A 20,323-nucleotide genomic window follows, 5' to 3' on the forward strand; every position below is an offset into this window, starting at 1 on the left:
ATGGGGCCAGATAACATCTCCCATGGGTCCTGAGAGAGGAAGCAGAGGCGCTATGTGTACCACTAACAGCAATATTCAATACATCTATCGAAACAGGGAGATTGCCTGAAGCATGGAAGACAGCAAATGTAGTCCCAATCTTTAAAAAAGGAGACAGACATGAAGCACTAAACTACAGACCAGTGTCACTGACATGTATAGTATGCAAAGTCATGGAGAAGATTATCAGAAGAGTGGTGGAACACCTAGAAAGGAATGTTCTCCTTAACAGCAGCCAACATGGTTTCAGGGATGGGAAATCCTGTGTCACAAACCTACTGGAGTTCTATGACATGGTGACAACAGTAAGACAAGAGAGAGAGGGGTGGGTGGATTGCATTTTCTTGAACTGCAAGAAGACGTTTGACACAGTTCCACACAAGAGATTAGTGCAAAAACTGGAGGACCAAGCAGGGATAACAGGGAAGGCACTACAATGGATCAGGGAATACTTGTCAGGAAGACAGCAGCGAGTCATGGTACGTAGCGAGGTGTCAGAGTGGGCATCTGTGACCAGCGGGGTCCCACAGAGGCCAGTCCTAGGACCAGTGCTGTTTCTGGTATTTGTGAACGACATGACGGAAGGAATAGACTCCGAGGTGTCCCTGTTTGCAGATGACGTGAAGTTGATGAGAAAAATTCATTCGATCGAAGACCAGGCAGAACTACAAATGGATCTGGATAGGCTGCAGACCTGGTCCAGCAATTGGCTCCTGGAGTTCAATCCCACCAAGTGCAAAGTCATGAAGATTGGGGAAGGGCAAAGAAGACCGCAAACGGGGTACAGTCTAGGGGGCAAGAGACTACAAACCTCACTCAATGAAAAAGATCTTGGGGTGAGTATAACACCAGGCACATCTCCTGAAGCACACATTAACCAAATAACGGCTGAAGCATATGGGCGCCTAGCAAACCTCAGAACAGCATTCCGACATCTTAATAAGGAATAGTTCAGGACCCTGTACACCGTGTACGTTAGACCCATATTGAAGTATGCGGCACCAGTTTGGAACCCACACCTAGCCAAGAACATAAAGAAACTAGAGAAAGTGCAAAGGTTTGCAACAAGAATAGTCCCATAGTTAAGAGGCATGTTCTATGAGGAGAGGTTAAGGAAAACCAACCTGACGACACTGGAGGACAGGAGAGATAGGGGGGACATGATAATGACTTTCAAAATACTGAGAGGAATTGACAAGGTGGACAAAGACAGGATGTTCCAGAGATTGGACACAGCAAAAAGGGGACACAGTTGGAAGTTGAAGACACAGATGAATCACAGGGATGTTAGGAAGTATTTCTTCAGCCACAGAGTAGTCAGGAAGTGGAATAGTTTGGGAAGCGAAGTAGTGGAGGCAGGATCCATACATAGCTTTAAGCCAGGAGCTTGGACTCGACCCCTGCAACCTCAACTAGGTGAGTACAAAAAAAAAAAAAAAACTCAGACATACATTCTAGATACTGTACCACACATTGACGTGTATTATATTCTAATTCGCTACAGATTGAATGGTATAAGAATATCGACCAAGTACGGTAGATACCATTTAATCTGACGCAGTTGAAATAATATGACCTTGTACACTTGAGAGTGAGGAAAGCGGAACCACTCGACTCACCACCTGGCATCACTGGCAGTCTCACCACCTGGCATTACTGGCAGTCTCACCACCTGGCATCACTGGCAGTCTCACCACCTGGCATCACTGGCAGTCTCACCACCTGGCATCACTGGCAGTCTCACCACCTGGCATTACTGGCAGTCTCACCACCTGGCATCACTGGCAGTCTCACCACCTGGCATTACTGGCAGTCTCACCACCTGGCATCACTGGCAGTCTCGCCACCTGGCATCACTGGCAGTCTCGCCACCTGACATCACTGGCAGTCCCGCCACCTGGCATCACTGGCAGTCTCACCACCTGGCATCACTGGCAGTCTCACCACCAGGCATCACTGGCAGTCTCACCACCTGGCATTACTGGCAGTCTCACCACCTGGCATCACTGGCAGTCTCACCACCTGGCATTACTGGCAGTCTCACCACCTCGCATCACTGGCAGTCTCACCACCTGGCATCACTGGCAGTCTAACCACATGGCATTACTGGCAGTCTCACCACATTTCATTACTGGAAGTCTCACCACCTGGCATCACTGGCAGTCTCACCACCTGGCATCACTGGCATTCTCACCACCTGGCATTATTGGCAGTATCACCACCTGGCATCACTAGCAGTCTCACCACCTTGCATCACTGGCAGTCTCACCACCTAGCATTACTGGCAGTCTCACCACCTGGCATCACTGGAAGTCTCACAACCTGGCATCACTGGCAGTCTCACCACCTGGCATCACTGGCAGTCTCACCACCTGTCATCACTGGCAGTCTCACCACGTGGCATCACTGGCAGTCTCACTACCTGTCATCACTGGCAGTCTCACCACCTGGCATCACTGGCAGTCTCACCACCTGGCATCAATGGCAGTCTCACCACCTGGCATCACTGGCAGTCTCACCACCTGGCATCACTGGCAGTCTCACCACCTGGCATCACTGGCAGTCTCACCACCTGGCATCACTGGCAGTCTCACCACCTGTCATCACTGGCAGTCTCACCACCTGACATCACTGGCAGTCTCCACCTGGCGTCAATGGCAGTCTCACCACCTGGCATCACTGGCAGTCTCACCACCTGGCATCACTGGCAGTCTCACCACCTGGCATCACTGGCAGTCTCACCACCTGGCATCACTGGCAGTCTCACCACCTGGCATCACTGGCAGTCTCACCACCTGGCATCACTGGCAGTCTCACTACCTGTCATCACTGGCAGTCTCACCACCTGGCATCACTGGCAGTCGCGGGATGACTGTGTGGATCCTAAAGGGAATGAAAATAATAATTCAAAAGAACAAAAAACGAGAGGACAGAGACACGGCTGGTGTATATCTTTAATTATAACAACAGATCTGAGGGAGGAAAACAGATGAGTGGGAAAGATATTTAAATATTTTCCTGGAGAAACCATGAAATGTGTAAAAAAAATACCAAAGATAGTAAGGAACAGGGAAAAAACTGTTAGAAGAAATAGCTCAAAAAACTAAGAGGAAATGAAAATGTTGAAGAAGACTATGGACGTAAGTAGATGGGAGAAGAGGCAGTACTGATGAAGGAAAAAATGAGGAGCAGAAGAATCAGGAAGGAAATGAGAAGTTAATTTAAATTCTCAGGAGACACAAGAGGTGAAGAGAGAAAGGCAGCAAGAAAACTGGTAACAACATGAAAGGCAGTCTGGAGAAAAGACAATGGAAGAAAGAAAGGTCAGTGATCAATGGCTTTGAGGGTGATGGGAGGTCACAAAGATTGAGATGGGAGGAGGCTGAACACTAGATTATTTAGATCATCGAGAATATAGGGAAGAGGAAGAAATTTAGCAAATGGGAAAAGTTTCAGAGATTCTGGAAGTACTACTGAGGGGGGGGGGGTAAACAATGTCTGATCAAATTAACCTTTATTTATCAACTATATAAAGTTAGGATTTTGAAAGAAAAAGCATACTTTGTAGGTCTCAGTATATCACTGTGTATAACGGGGTAGAGACAAAACAGAAATGGAGATGAAATAATTGAGGACGCATGTAAAAACATCGGATGCAGGAAAGAGAAGCAGAGAGGGTGACAAGAAAGGGTGACATCCATCTTAAAGGAATTTCCACAGGCTCACTCTTGCACATCTCTTAGCAGGCCTGTCTCAGTGCCCACCCTCAGTTTCCGAACATCATCACTAGCCCCACACAAATTCTCCTTCTACCGTATTTAGAACTATAACCGTGACTCCTTCCCCTGTAACGATGCACACACTAATACCAGCCTTCTCTGTCCTCTTAGAAGCTGAGCAATGGGCATAAAGCCTGGAAATCACAAACTAGAGCAAAGTAAAAGAAAGAAAGCTCAGAGTATGTACACGAAGGCAGATAAATTATCAAACGAAAGTGATAAATTAAAAGGACAGATAGATAAGCGACCCAAGGCATTATAACTATCATAGAGACAAAAATAATTGAAATAACAGATGCCATACTCCCAGTAGGATATCAGATAATCAAAGGAGGAGGAAACTGAAAGGAAGGGGGGGGGGGGCATTAGGATTAGTAGTGCTAATTAGAAACCAGTGGAGGTTTGAAGACACGAGAGAATAAACAGAAATGAGTAGAATTGCTACATAGAGGAGGATGCGCAGTATTAAAGTAATACTAGCCCAAAACTCAGTCAAATAGGAAACCAAGAAAAGAATATAAAGACAACAAGAAAATAATGTTTGACGTAGCTGAAGCATCAAGAAGAGTCTCTCACTTAGGACCAGAAACGTGGAGATCTAAGATAATTGAGGTGGTAATGGAAAAAAAAATAAGTTTCAGTATATCAAGGACACGAGTAAGAGGGAAGGGGGATGGGATGATTCCTCAAAAATGCATCTAGCATATAACACATCTGATGAATGTGAAGCAAAGTATGAGAAGCCTATAGATGGTAACGAAAAATGAGCTCTGGATTTCGAATACTCTGTGGTAATAAACACTAAGGAAAGAATAGTGGATGGGGATGAGAAACCAGTTTCCAGAAGAGGAAACTTTGAAGGGATGACATAATTTTTAAATGCTGTGCAATGAGAAAGTGAGCTGAAAGGAAAGCCAGAGAATGAGATGATGTACATGGAATGAACGTGCTGGAACGTAGAGAACTTCATTCGCAGAGATAATGATTAAAACAGAGGACATAGTTCAGCCAAAGAAGCAGATGAAAAAAATCAAAGTGCAAGATCATGGATGTAAAAAAAAAAGCAGATAAGTGAGCAGAAGACTCAGAAACGAATATGCAATGATGACAGAAGTAGCTGGGTGACAATTTGAGAATTACAAAACAGCAAAAGCCAAGTTTGAGCTGAAAGTGTAACACTGCCACATCAGAAGACGACAGTAGTAGATTAAGTAATAAGAATGAAAAAAAGAAGAGAAGAGCTAACGAGAAACAAAGTCTGCCAGGAGTTGAAGCTAATAGGGATATACTAAGTGAAAATAGGGCAAACTCGATAATTAAAAATGAAGGATACACCAGTGGGTACTGGACACAGGTAGGGTAAGATGATGTCTTATTTAGCTGGATACATAAAAGATAAAGGGACTTAACAGTGTCACCATAGATTCTGTGAGAGGGAGCCGAAGTACTGACTGAATCACGAGCTAAAACCAAGAAGTCAATTGGTATGGGACAACTGCTGGAGATCTGGAAAACAGCAAAAGTACTCCCAGTATATGAGAAACGAAGCGTTAAACTGTAGACCAGTATCACTGGTGTGTATAATGAGTAAAGTAATGGAGAAGATACTCGGAAGGAGAGTAGTGGTGCACTTGGAAAGAAGTGCTTCCATTAACAGTAACCAGCACTGGTTCAGAGACAGCTCATATTTTTTCGCAAACCTACCGATGTTCTGTTACAAAGTAACAAGAGTGAAGCAGGAGAAAAAGGGATGGATGGACTGCATATTCTCGGACTGTAAGAAGGCATTTGATGCTGTACCTCACAAGAAACGGGGGGGGGGGGGAATCTTGATGAGAGGGTAGGAATAACAAGGAATATGCCATAATGATTCAGAATATCTTATGGAAAAGAAACAGAATTATTGCCTGAGAAATATCAGAACTGTAAAGTGCAACAGATGGGGTTCCGTACGAATCAATATTAGGACTAGTACTGTTTCTGTTATATGTGACTGACATATCAGAAGAGATAGTAAGATATATTCCTGTTTACAGATATAAAATTAATGAGAATGAAACCAGCGGGGACATTTAAATGCTACAAGGACATTTAAAAGCAAGATTGATCCGCGAAATGGCAACTTGAATTTAATAAGCAGTAAATGCAAAGTTAAGAAAATTGAAGAAGAGGCAAGATGGCAGGAAACCGAGTGTAGGCTCAAGACTGACGCTGCAAAACTCACTCAAGGAGAAAAACCTAAGAAAGAGTGAGCATAGTGCTGGACATGCCACCTCATGACATCTGCAGGTTTCAGGTATCTATACAAAGAGTCAATAATGATCCCATGTACATTTGTTAAGCCTGTTTTGTAGTATGCAGTACCTTCATGGAGGAATCGCTTAATAAAGCATGTTCAAAAACTGAAGAGAGCAGAGTTATAGACTGAGACTTGTCCTAGAGTAGGGTAATAACTAGGAAGTGATGCTAATGGAATTGAACTTAGGAACATAAAGAATGAGCACTGTAGCAGGTCTACTGACCCAAGCTAGTCAAGTACTCGACAACATTAGAGGACAGAAGAACTTAAGGAGACATGATAAAGACGAACAAAATTCTCAGAGGACATGATATTTGTGGACAGACATAGAATGCTAGAGACTCGGGAAGCAGAAACGTGAGAGCACAGGAGAAAGCTAGACACAAATGAAGCACAGGATGTCAAGATGTATTTTTTCAGCGTCAGTGACCAGGAAGTGGAATGACCTGGACGAGGACGTACTGGCATACGTAGTTTTAAGAATAGCTGACTAACACAAGGGCCCACGATACTTAGAGGGAGTCAGGCAAGAGGCAGGTTCAAGAGCACAAAACAAAAGCATATCTACTCGGAGGGAAAAATGACGAAAATCATGAAGAAAACTTAGTTTAGTCTCCATTGGAAGTCTGCAATCAGCAACTGGTGGCAGCCTGCTGCCGGCAGTCGGTGGCAGCCTGCTGCCGGCCACTGGTGGCAATCTCCTGCGTGCTGACCGACAAAGCTTGGAGGATAAACCATAACGTAACTCCAGTGTTGAAAGGCAAATGGAAGCTTCAGCTTTGGTGCTAATTCCGTTTGTATCAAAACACTGACAGTTTAATATACTTCCACTTTCCATAACAGGGATTTATTTACAACAGGCTGTTATGTCATACTAATTTTCGATATCCCGATATTTTGGAGGGGATGAGGGCATGTCAGAACGGATACAACGCACGTACACGGCCGTACACGGAGATATGATTCAATATAGTATTCATTTTCATGCAAAACGATTTGATACATATGCAATATTTCAAGCAGGTGATGCACAGAATAGACAACAGTTATGAGTTTGTCTGATGGTGTAGATGGGGCGACCGATGGCGGTGGGGGAAATGATGCAGGAGCTCAGGATAGATGCCAGATCAACCTGGCTGTGGAGGATATGTGGGACAGCGGACCACCAGAAGCAACAGCCTGGTTGACCAAGCAAGCTAGGTAACCTGGATCACCTGGTTGACCCGGCAAACCAGACGAGCCCGGCTGTGGGCCAGGCTCGTCTGGTGTTTGCACACCATTATGAATACCTCACCCAACGAATGTCAGAGCCACCAGGGACAATCTACAGCGGTATCAAGGTTCAGTGGTTAGAACGCTTGCATATCAACTAAACGGATTCTGGTTAGATTGCCAGGACGGATGAGACATAGGCAAGTCTTCTTATATTCACTGCCCTTGTGAAGTTACCAGTAAATAGGTACCTGCGAATTAAGGTGTGTGGCATGCTAAGAGTACATTATATTTTATTCGGCTTACGTCACACACCTATATAGGCACGCCCTTCGGACCAGCGAACCAGAGGCTAAGAGTATAACAAGTGGGGCCCCATTATTATGCTAGCACCTCAGTTCAGCCCAGCCAATCACAGGTAGTTATGAAGTTGTGAAGCAGTGTCGGAGGCTCGTGAATCAACAATTGCAGACTTTAGTCCATTTCAGGTAAGCGCCACAGTTCTCACTGTCTCTTGCTTGTAAAACTTCCTTTTTGTGTATATATATATATATATATATATATATATATATATATATATATATATATATATATATATATATATATATATATATATATATATATATATATATATATATTTATATATATATATATATATATATATATATATATATATATATATATATATATATATATATATATATATATATATATATATATATATATATATATATATATGTCGTGCCGAATAGGCAGAACTTGCGATCTTGGCTTAAATAGCAACGCTCATCTTGCCATATAGGACAAGTGAAAATTTGTGTATGGAATAATTTCGCCAAAATCATTCTGAACCTAAGGAAAAAAAATATATTTGATTGCGTTTGTTTAGTATTAAATTATGGTAAACGTATTTAAAATATATTTAGTTGGGTTAGGCTAAAATAAATTGCTCTTGTTATAATAAGGTTAGGTAAGTTTTCTAAGTTTCTTTTGGCGCAAAATTAAAATTTTTTATATTAACATTAATGAAAAAAATATATCTTTAAACGTTTTTATTTTTTTTATTATTATCACACTGGCCGATTCCCACCAAGGCAGGGTGGCCCGAAAAAGAAAAACTTTCACCATCATTCACTCCATCACTGTCTTGCCAGAAGGGTGCTTTACACTACAGTTTTTAAACTGCAACATTAACACCCCTCCTTCAGAGTGCAGGCACTGTACTTCCCATCTCCAGGACTCAAGTCCGGCCTGCCGGTTTCCTGAACCCCTTCATTAATGTTACTTTGCTCACACTCCAACAGCACGTCAAGTATTAAAAACCATTTGTCTCCATTCACTCCTACCAAACACGCTCACGCATGCCTGCTGGAAGTACAAGCCCCTCGCACACAAAACCTCCTTTACCCCCTCCCTCTAACCTTTCCTAGGCCGACCCCTACCCCGCCTTCCTTCCACTACAGACTGATACACTCTTGAAGTTATTCTGTTTCGCTCCATTCTCTCCACATGTCCGAACCACCTCAACAACCATTCCTCAGCCCTCTGGACAACAGTTTTGGTAATCCCGCACCTCCTCCTAACTTCCAAACTACGAATTCTCTGCAATATATTCACACCACACATTGCTCTCAGACATGACATCTCCACTGCCTCCAGCCTTCTCCTCGCTGCAACATTCATCACCCATGCTTCACACCCATATAAGAGCGTTGGTAAAACTATACTCTCATACATTCCCCTCTTTGCCTCCAAGGACAAAGTTCTTTGTCTCCACAGACTCCTAAGTGCACCACTCACCCTTTTCCCCTCATCAATTCTATGATTCACCTCATCTTTCATAGACCCATCCGCTGACACGTCCACTCCCAAATATCTGAATACATTCACCTCCTCCATACTCTCTCCCTCCAATCTGATATCCAATCTTTCATCACCTAATCTTTTTGTTATCCTCATAACCTTACTCTTTCCTGTATTCACTTTCAATTTTCTTCTTTTGCACACCCTACCAAATTCATCCACCAATCTTTAAACGTATAAGAGAAAATTTCAGAAAGGACTTAATTTTAAATGAGTTCTTGCTAATTGACCAGTTTTACATTCGGCACGACATATATATATATATATATATATATATATATATATATATATATATATATATATATATATATATATATATATATATATATATATATATATATATATATATATATATATATATATATATGTCGTGCCGAATAGGCAGAACTTGCGATCTTGGCTTAAATAGCAACGCTCATCTTGCCATATAGGACAAGTGAAAATTTGTGTATGCAATAATTTCGCCAAAGTCATTCTGAACCTAACGAAAAAAGTGTATTTGATTTTGTTTGCTTAATACTAAATTACTGTAAACATATTTAAAATATATTTAGCTGGTTTAGGCTAAAATAAATTGCTCTTGTTACAATAAGATTAGGTAAGTTTTCTAAGATTCTTTTGGTGCAAAATTAATAGTTTTTACATTAACATTAATGAAAAAAATATATCTTTAAACGTATAAGAGAAAATTTCAGAAAGGACTTACTTTTAAATAAGTTCTTGCTAATTGACCAGTTTTACATATTCGGCACGACGTATATATATATATATATATATATATATATACATATTCATATATATATATATATATATATATATATATATATATATATATATATATATATATATATATATATATATATATATATATATATATATATATATATACATATATATATGTATGTATATATGTATATATATTTATATATATATATATATCTATATATATATGTGTGTGTGTGTGTGTGTGTGTGTGTGTGTGTGTGTGTGTGTGTGTGTGTGTGTCGTGCCGAATAGGTAAAACTGGTCAATTAGCAAGAACTCGTGTAAAATTAAGTCCTCATTAAAAAATTTTCTTATACGTTTAAAGATATATTTTTTTCATTTATGTAATGTAAAAATTAATAATTTTGTATCAAAAGAACCTTAGAAAGCTTACTTAACCTTGTTATAACAAGCGCAATTTAATTTAGCTTAATCCAACTAAATATATTTTAGATAAGTTAACAGCCATTTAATAAACAAACGCAACGAAATATGTTTTTTCGTTAGGTTCAAAATGATTTTTGCGAAATTATTGCATACTCAAATTTTCGCTTGCCTTATTCGAGAAGAGCGTTGCTATTTAAGCCAAAATCATGAGTTTTACCTATTCGGTACGACATCAATTTTATATATATAGAACTGTCCTGTGGACCCTCATCCTCAGAGAAAAGAATAAACTTGCTTCACGGAAAACTCAAGGTTCTCCCTGAAGCTGTTTGAGAATTTTCTCCTACCACCCCCTATATTTAATATATATTTTATTTAAAGACAAAATACATTGACAAAACATTCACAGAAATACAATAGAAAGTAAGACAACCTAGATAAGAACTCAGAGCTACATCTCGAATACTTCGTCCAGCTCCCCGGCGGTGGGCCGCGTGCCCAGAATGCTGCAGGCATTTCCTCTCTGGATCGCGGCACTGAGTCTCTGAAAGAGGAAGCTGGTCACCCTGTGGTCCTTGGCTTCTATGATGAGCTTTTCACCCAGCTCTTTGAGGAACTTTAGAGCACACTTGCCCCACGCTCAAAGGGTCTCCCAACCTATTCGGACGAAATTATAGCAAGGGGGAAGGTCGTCATATTTGCGGATCTTCTGGGTCTCCCTGAGGCTGGCAGCTCCACCCCTTTCAGCTACAGAGTATGGCAAGTAGGTGTCTGCCAATGTGACGGCACAGGTGTAGTCCCAGGCAATCTGCTTTCCGTCCTTCCAGGGTAGCATAGTGGCTCCATTAGGAGGCTTCTGACTTCCGTCAGACCTCTGCACTTGGGGTTCCCGTTGAGCTGGGCAACGGGCTGTGGCGAGGCTTTTCTTTATGATGTCATTGACCTCCTCATGTCCGGCATACTTCCCTTCTGTTGTGTGACACACGAGACCATGAAGTCCGAATTGATCAGCTGTCGCCCTGCCGCAAATACACCTATGTTCGGTAAGGATGGGGGCGGCTAGGCGATGAGCAACACCAATCCGAATGGTCTGGGGGTCGAGTCGAGTGCCCAGGGAGGAATTGGGAACAACTAACAGGAAATCTCCTGAGTGTGGTGCCTTCACCGCCAGGAGACTAACTTTGTCCTTTCCTGAAGCGTTGGTGAGCATTGTGTTTGCGATTTTTTCCATAATCGGTTTGTCCCAGTGGGACTGTTTGTGCTGTTTGGGAAGAGCTGGTCTACTGGAGGAGTCTACAAGGATGTCCCACGGCATAGCTGCTTCAGTAAATCTGGGGTCTTGAGCTCCTACCACGTCTCTCAAGCGTTTGGGGACAATCTTGACTAATGCACTGGAAGCCAAACACGAGGACAGAAAAGCAGGTAAAGCTACATGCGTTGCTTTGTACACTCCTGTATCTCCCAGTCGCACTGGGAGGGTTGCCTGATCTCATTGCTGATCCTCTAGTGACATGTTCAGGGCCTTCTTAAAGGCTGATTTCAGGTGTGCATCATATTTATCGAGTGTTGGGTTGTCAAAAGAGGGTGCACACCTCAGGAAGTGAGTCTTGGCATAGTAAGACACCTCGTGAAGAGATGCAGAACATCATGGGTATTAAGGTCACTTATTCTCTCCTCCATTCTCATCAGGTCGTTCAATTTTTCCTTGAGGACAGTGTCGATGGCGTGGTGACCCAGCGGTGCTCTCAATAGAGTAATGTTGGACGGAGTGGTAGAAGACACTTCCGGGAGGATTCTTCGCACGGCATTAATTATTTTCTGGTTCGCTGTGATGATTTCACATTTGGAGGGATTGAGGACGAGTCCCAAGTCTTCTTCCTGTGTTTTCACCAGTTGTAGGTCCAGAGTGCCAGAGTGCCATCATCCAGGTACCAGATGTTGAGCACAGGCTGAAAGAGCAGAAGAGAAGTGGAACGAGTGGGTTACCCTGCTGAACGCCCTCTGATGAGAGAATTTCACGTTCTCCAAACAAAAGAATTGAGGGTTTGCTGTAGCCGGCTGAAATGAAAGGAAAAAGGCTGGGGAACCGATCCCGAGCAGCCGGCAAGACATCTCTCTTCACCATATTAAAGGCATTTCTAAAATCAAGTTTGACTACGGCCTTGTCTTCTTTTAGGTCCCTGATGTAGGCCCTTGCCGCATGAGCTACGGCTTCACTGCCTTGAGAGACCCCAAAGCCCAGTTGGTGTGGCTGGAGTAAACTGACAGCTTCTAGGCGAATGTTTCTTACTGCTGCTTTGGCAACGAGACGGCGAAGAGTGTTAAAAACAGCAATGGGTCTGATTATATGTATATGTATATATATATATATATATATACATATATAATATATATATACATATATATATATATATATAAATATACACATATGTGTATATGTATATATAAATATATGTGTATATGTATATATATATATATATATATATATACACACATTATATATATATATATATATATATATATATATATTAATTTTCTCTTGTACGTTTAAAGAAATATTTTTTCACTAATGTTAATGTAAAAAATCTATAATTTTGCACCAAAAGAATCTTAGAAAACTTACCTAACTTTATTCTAACAAGTGCAATTTATTTTAGCCTAATCCATCTAAATATATTTTAGATACGTTTACAGTAATTTAATACTAAACAAACACAGTGAAATATATTTTTTTTATTAGGTTCAGGATGATTTTTTCGAAATTATTGCATATAAAATTTTCGCTTGTCTTATATGGCAAGATGAGCGTTGCTATTTAAGCCAAGATCGCAAGTTTTACATCTTCGGCACGATATATATATATATATATATATATATATATATATATATATATATATATATATATATATATATATATATATATATATATATATATATATATACTCACTGCTGACTTTCGCTCATTCCTCAATTGTACATTGTTATTTTAGTGCTACAACCAGGTGTGGAGACCCCCAAGACTACAACAGTAATAGTGATAGACTGCCGTGGGTCGTCTCACCAGGTACTGCGTTACCATAATCAGAATATAGTTTGGAAGTCTCCTGATAAAGTTGAAGAAAAAAATTCTAACACTGGTTGCAGCCTTGTGTGCTGAAATATATACAGCTTTGTGAGCTAGTAACAAAATGGATTTATATGCAAGCCAAATCCACTGCTGTTAAAGTCCCCACTTGTATATACACAAACGATCACAGATGTATACATTAAATGTAAGCAGGCGTATGATATTAAGGAAGCCAGACTATTCATAATTCATATTGTATGAATATTATGATTTTTTTTCTATTTTCACTATAAGATATGCAAAGAAACATGAATAACAAAGACGCTTCAAGCTCAACTAGATGAGTAATATACATATATGCATTGCTATAATACTACGAGTTTAGAATTTAGTGAAAGGCAAATCACGGCCCAACTAACATGAATCCTCAAACACTAAATGATCCTTCCAGCCTAATATAATTCGCAAATACTGCTAAATACGTACAGTGTTGTGTGAGTGCAAAACAAGTATGTATGTGTAACATGTGTATGTGTGTTATATATATAATGTGCCGAATATGATTTTGGAATAAATAGCAACGCTCTTCTTGCTGAATAAGGCAAGCAAGAATTTGTGTATGCAATAATTTCGACGAAATAAGATATATTTCATTGCATTTATTATTAAATTATTGTAAACTTAGAGTTGGATTAGGTTAAATTAAATTGCGCTTGTTATGATAAGGATAGATAAGTTTTCTAAGGTTCTTTTGGTGCAAAATTGTTAATTTTTACATTAACATAAATGAAAAAATATGTCTTTAAACGTATAAGAGAAAATTTTAGAAAGGACTTAATTTTAAATGAGTTCTTACTAATTGATCAGTTTTACCTATACGGCACGAGACACACACACACATTATATATATATATATATATATATATATATATATATATATATATATATATATATATATATATATATATATATATATATATATAGACATATATATGATATATATATAGACATATATATGATATATATATATATATATATATATATATATATATATATATATATATACATATACTTATTTATTTATTTATTTATTTATTTCTCAATGAAACCACGAAACAGGTGGTATTGAATCATTTACCAAACTGCGGCAGGCCAGGATTCGACCCCACGACACATTATCCCGCCACAAGGGACAACACAAATGATTCAGTCTCATTTGTTTCGAGGTTTCATTGCTATATAGGCTGCTTGTTGAGGCGGGTATTTAAACAGGAGGAGGCTGAAATTAATCCTTTAGCATCCGCTGCCACGAGTGTCCTCGCAACTGGCCTGCTGCAGGATATATACGAATAACGCACATTTAATAGAACGAAACGAATGATTTTAAACGCTGTCTATATCAACATAGATACTGCGTACGAGCTGGGCACAAGAAGGCTTCATTTCGGATCGTAAATAGAGGGACTCGTATTTAATTTCATCAACGCTAAAGTGTTGATATGATGCAACAACACACACTAGAGGAAGATTTGGGAATCGGTGAAAATTAACATGGTTTTACTCGCACAAATAGGAATGTTAATTATGTAGCCTTAGCTAGGTCGTTTTGTATGTTGGAAAAACATGGTGACCTGACGCCGGATGAATTTAATATCTGTAAAGGGATGGTCTATGGTACTTTAATCCGTCCTGTCCTTCCCAGCTGCCCTCTACGATTTATCAAAGCCTACAAGGATCTCACTAACGATCAGACCTTGCGTCTCATGAAAGCCGATAAATCTAACTAGTTTGTCATTTTAAATGCAAATGAATATTATGATAAGATTAACGAGGCACAGTACTCTCTCCCAATCTATTCCTCATCCTCATTTCTGACATAGAGATGTAAGCCATAGCTCCGTGTCTTCCTTTGCGGATGACATCCGGATCACCATGGCAGTGACCTCCATCGAAGACATTGCGAGACTCCAAGCGGACATCAACCAAATCTTCGAATGGACCACTCAAAACAATATGAAGTTCAACGAGGAGAAATTTCAACTACTCAGATATGGAAAACTTGAAGAAATTAAAAATGTGTCAGGGTATACCACAAATTCTAACCATACAATAGAGCAGAAAAGTAATGTGAAGGACCTAGGAGTGATAATGTCAGAGAATCTCGCCTTCAAAGACCACAACAATGTGTCTACCTCATCCGCTAGGAAAATGATGGGATGGATAATGAGAACCTTCAAAACTAGGGACGCCAAGCCCGTGATGATTTTCTTCAAATCGCTTGTGCTCTCTAGGCTGGAATACTGCTGTACACTAACGGCCCCTTTCAAGGCTGACAGCATTGCAGACCTGGAGAGTGTACAAAGAGCTTTCACGGCAAACATAAGTACGATAAGGCACCTAAACTACTGGGAACGGTTGAAGGTCCTTGATCTGCATTCCCTCGAACGTAGGCGAAAGAGATACATGATAATATACACTTGGAAGGTCCTGGAGGGATTGGTACCAAACTTGCACACGAAAATCACTCCATATGAAAGCAAAAGACTCAGCAGGAGATGCAACATTCCCCCGATGAAAAACAGGGGTGCCACGAGTACACTGAGAGACAACACAGTAAGTGTCCGGGGCCCAAGACTGTTCAATTGCCTCCCAGCATACATAAGGGGGATTACCAATAGACCCCTGGCTGTCTTCAACAAGGCATTGGACAGGCACCTAAAGTCAGTACCTGACTAACTGGGCTGTGATTCATGCGTCAGCTTGCGTGCGGCCAGCAGTAACAGCCTGGTTGATCAGGCCCTGATCCACCATGAGGCCTGGTCTCAGACCGGGCCGCGGGGGCGTTGACCCCCGAAACCCTCTCCAGGTAAACTCTCCAGGGATAATGAAACGTACGAACCTCTACCTAAGAACCACCTCGAACAGGTCAACTCTCACTTTCATAAACTCTCACTTTCATAAACTCTCACTTTCATAAACGACTTAAAACTTTACTGAAGGTGAATGATGAATTAATTAAATGTCTGTCAGCCAAGTCGGCAACTCTGCAGTATCTTTATGGGTTAAATAAGACTCATAAACCAGGCAACCCAGCCCGACCTATCATAAGTTCAGTAGGCTCGGTTGCATACAACCTATCCAAATGGCTAGTTGAAATGCTAACTTTCATGGTGGGAAAGATTTATGATGCCCATCTAAAAAATAATGCTGACCTTACAGGCAGGCTCCGGAAATTAAATGTATCGCTTGACTTTTGTGAGTTTTGATATCACAGCATTGCTTACTAGAGTCTCTGTCCTTGATTTGCTGGCGTATTTTGAAGAGCTGGAAAAATTCTCCATTTCCTACCCCCTCTAACCCAATTATTGAGCTTATTAAACTTTGTGTGACGGTCTGCAAGTTTGTATTTGAAGGTAAATACTATGCTCAAAAACAAGGGAAAGGCCTTGGGAAATCCGCTTAGTCCATTGCTCAGCAACTTTAATATGGAATTAATGAGACTAGAATCCTTAAAGACATCCTAGCAAAGCCAAGTTGTTCATACACATAGATGAGGTTCTATGTCTGTGGCCTAGAGATCACGATATCGATGAGTTCCTTCCTAGACTCAATGATTAAGTACCTTCAGTTAAGTTTACAACAGAGTACGAAATAGATAACAAATTACGTTTCCTACATGTTCTAATCTATCGCGTTGATATGAAATTGAAATTTACAGTGCACAGGAAATCAACTAGTGTCATACAGTCATTATTATTCCAAATATGAATCAAGGGTTAAAAGGAATGCTTTCTTTACAATGTTCTTGAGAGTTTTACGTATTTGTAGCCTGGAATATTTGGGTGGTAAAATTAATATGACATTCAACATAGCCACTGAACTGAGGTAGAGGATTACAGGTAAGGAGGAGGTAAGAGATTATAAAAATGGCAAGGAATAAAGAGGATAGAGAGTAAATTGTACTAGTTAATAGAATTAAATTTATTTTATCTTCGATAAGTGAAAAAATAGGGAAATTGAAAAATTTCGAGGGGTAAAATATTGGGTCTATAAAAATTATAATTAATGAAAGCCTAAGTGAGGCCATTAATAATAAGCTAGAGCTTAAGTGGATTTTGAAGGTTTCGTTGGATGCTAATGATGATATGTAGATTAAGAGAATCAATATTCCTCCTAGGAAAGTTAAAAAAGAAAAAAGAATATAAGAGAATCAGAATGAGGGAATAAAGAGTCTAGATAGAATGCATATAAATTCTTTTTGGATTAAGAGGGTTAACCCTATAGAGAGAGAGAGGATGTGTTAAAGTTAGGTTAGATTAGGTAAGGTTGTCAGGAAACAGGACAAGTGTTTCCTGACGCTGGTCTTAGTCAGATGATGACCCGCCGATGGAGCTTTTGGTCATCTGACCGAGGCCTTCCGCTGGCTTACCGGTCCACCCCCTTTAAAAATTATGGAAACAGCTATAACCATTTCTTGGTGCATTATTATTATTATTATTATTATTATTAAAGATTAGCCGGCATTCTCCCGGCCCGGGCCTTGTCCAAGTGGTGGCCCGGCCTTGGCTCCCTCTTTAGGGAGTGTCTGAGACCTAAGTCTCCCATGGGAGGAGGCACAAGTACCTCCTCATCTTTGGGACCAACTGTCCCCAGGCCTAGCCACAAGCTAGGCCTCTCTGGTCTGCCATCCCCGCCACAAGGGGGCTAATGGGAATGACAGTCTTGTGAGCTAAAGGCTCGGGCTCAGGCACCTACCCTACCCTAGAAGGGTTGGGCATGGTGTCGATCTTCTTCTTGGTGCAAATATAATTACTATACTTACGGTAAGAGGGAGAATAAAATATAAGATTTTATAAAGGTATATAAAGTTATAAGATAAAAATGTCATTTTTGGTTTACAAGACCAAAATTTTATTTTTAAACTATTAAAACTAAATTACTTAAGAAATTTAAATAGTTGAAGTAAAATATTGGTTTGTGGGGCCAGTGATATAATAATTTTAAGTCACGTAATGGGGAGTTTATAGTCATTTGGTGAGATTAATATTTTTATTTTTAATAGCATTAGTTTTTATTAGTTTTAGCTCAGTAAGACTGAGTTCTGGTTTGTGGTATGTAATTGAGTGAAATTATTTACTTAAATTCTTCTTGCATTTTGGCTAATTTGATTTATGATTGGGTTAGGACTTTATTTTTTGGAGATAAGAGATATAATCGATTCATGTATTTATTTTTTGCTTTTGTTCTGTCTGTGGTGGCTTTAATTATTATTAGTCCTAATTTGATTAGAATTTTTTTTTAGGCAGGGATAGGCTACGATTGATTTCTTATGTTTTAGTAATTTATTATGAAAATGAGAAGTCTGCTAATGCAGGTATATTAACTGTCTTATCAAATCGTGTGGGAGATGAAGGTATTTTATTGAAAAAATCCTTATTATTTACATTAGGTGGATGGAATTTTATTTTTTTTATGGGGAGTAGTTAGGTAAAATGTTTTTATTAATAAAGATTTTTGTATGTGTAACTACTCTAACTAAAAGGGCACCAGATTCCATTTTCATTTTGGTTGCAGTTGCAATATCTGCATCTACGCCTGTTTCAGCATTAGTCAAATTTTCAACTTTTGTAACAGCTGATGTTTATATTTTAATTCGGTTTAGCGGGGCTTTAGAGGGCTCTTCTCTTCAGGCTTTTTCATTAATTACCTCTTGTTTAGCAATATTTATAGCCGCTCAAGACTAAAGTCAACTTTTTCTTTAGCATTAAATTGTTTGACGGGAGAGAGGAAAATCAGTTTAATCACTAACAGTTATAAGTTTCTTTTTGTTTCTATAAAAAATTAGGGGAAGTAAAGCAAGATTTAGGTCGAAACTAACTGCAAATGTTAACTTTCTGATTCGAAAAAAAAAGTTAATGAACACCATGTAAATCATTCGTAATAGTTGACTACAATACCAGTTGGATCACTCCATTGTTCTCTTTCATCATCAGAATAAAAAGGAAAAAAAGCTCTGAGAATCTCCAAGAAATAATAGTAAAGGGGGATGACGGAGGCCAAAAGATAAAAGGAATTAATTTTTACATCGGTGATTAAGAAGAACACTGCGATTAAAAAAATAAAGAGGAGCCGTAGGGAAAAAGGTAGTCGGGTGGAGCTTAAGTCAAGAACCACATTCAGATGTTGATGTTTTTTTTCTTGGTCTAGTATCGCCTTTTAAGATAAGACAGAAGATAAAAATATAATGTAATAATAGCGATATTAATTATTACATTATTAATATCACTAAAATAATTAAAAAAGATTAAGATTAATTTTTCTAATGGATTTAAAATTTTTAGTTGAAAGTTGAATGTATATCAATGAATGAAAATATATAATAAGTTATATTACATCGACGAAATGTCAATATCAAGCTGCGGCTTCAAATCCAAAGTGACGATTGTTAGAGAAGTGGCACTTATGGAGTCGATAGAAACAAAGAAATGATGTTACAAAAATTACATAAAGACCATGAAATCCAGTTGCTACAAAAAAGGTGGCCCCATTAACTGAATATGCAACAGAAAAAGAGGGTTCTCTGTATTCATAACCTTGAAGTAAGGCATTGTAGACTCCTAACATAATGGTAAGTCCTAATCTTTGTATTGCGTCTGAGTGATCGAAGTGCTCAAGTGACAGTCGCTCCTGAGGAGAGAAGAATAGTAGTATTAAGTAGTGGAACTTGGAAAAGGCTAAAGGGATGGATTCCTACTGGGGGCCACAATATACCAATTTCGAATGTGGGTGTGCGCCTTCTGTGGAAGAAAGCTCAGAAGAAAGAATAATAAAACTGCGGAAACAAATAGGATTATACCTCATCGTAGGCCTTTTATAACAATTTGTGTATGAAGGCCTTGGTAAGTACCTTCT

This window comes from Cherax quadricarinatus, chromosome 16 (assembly GCF_038502225.1).
Source record: "Cherax quadricarinatus isolate ZL_2023a chromosome 16, ASM3850222v1, whole genome shotgun sequence".
In the NCBI taxonomy this organism is placed as follows: Eukaryota; Metazoa; Arthropoda; class Malacostraca; order Decapoda; family Parastacidae; genus Cherax; species Cherax quadricarinatus.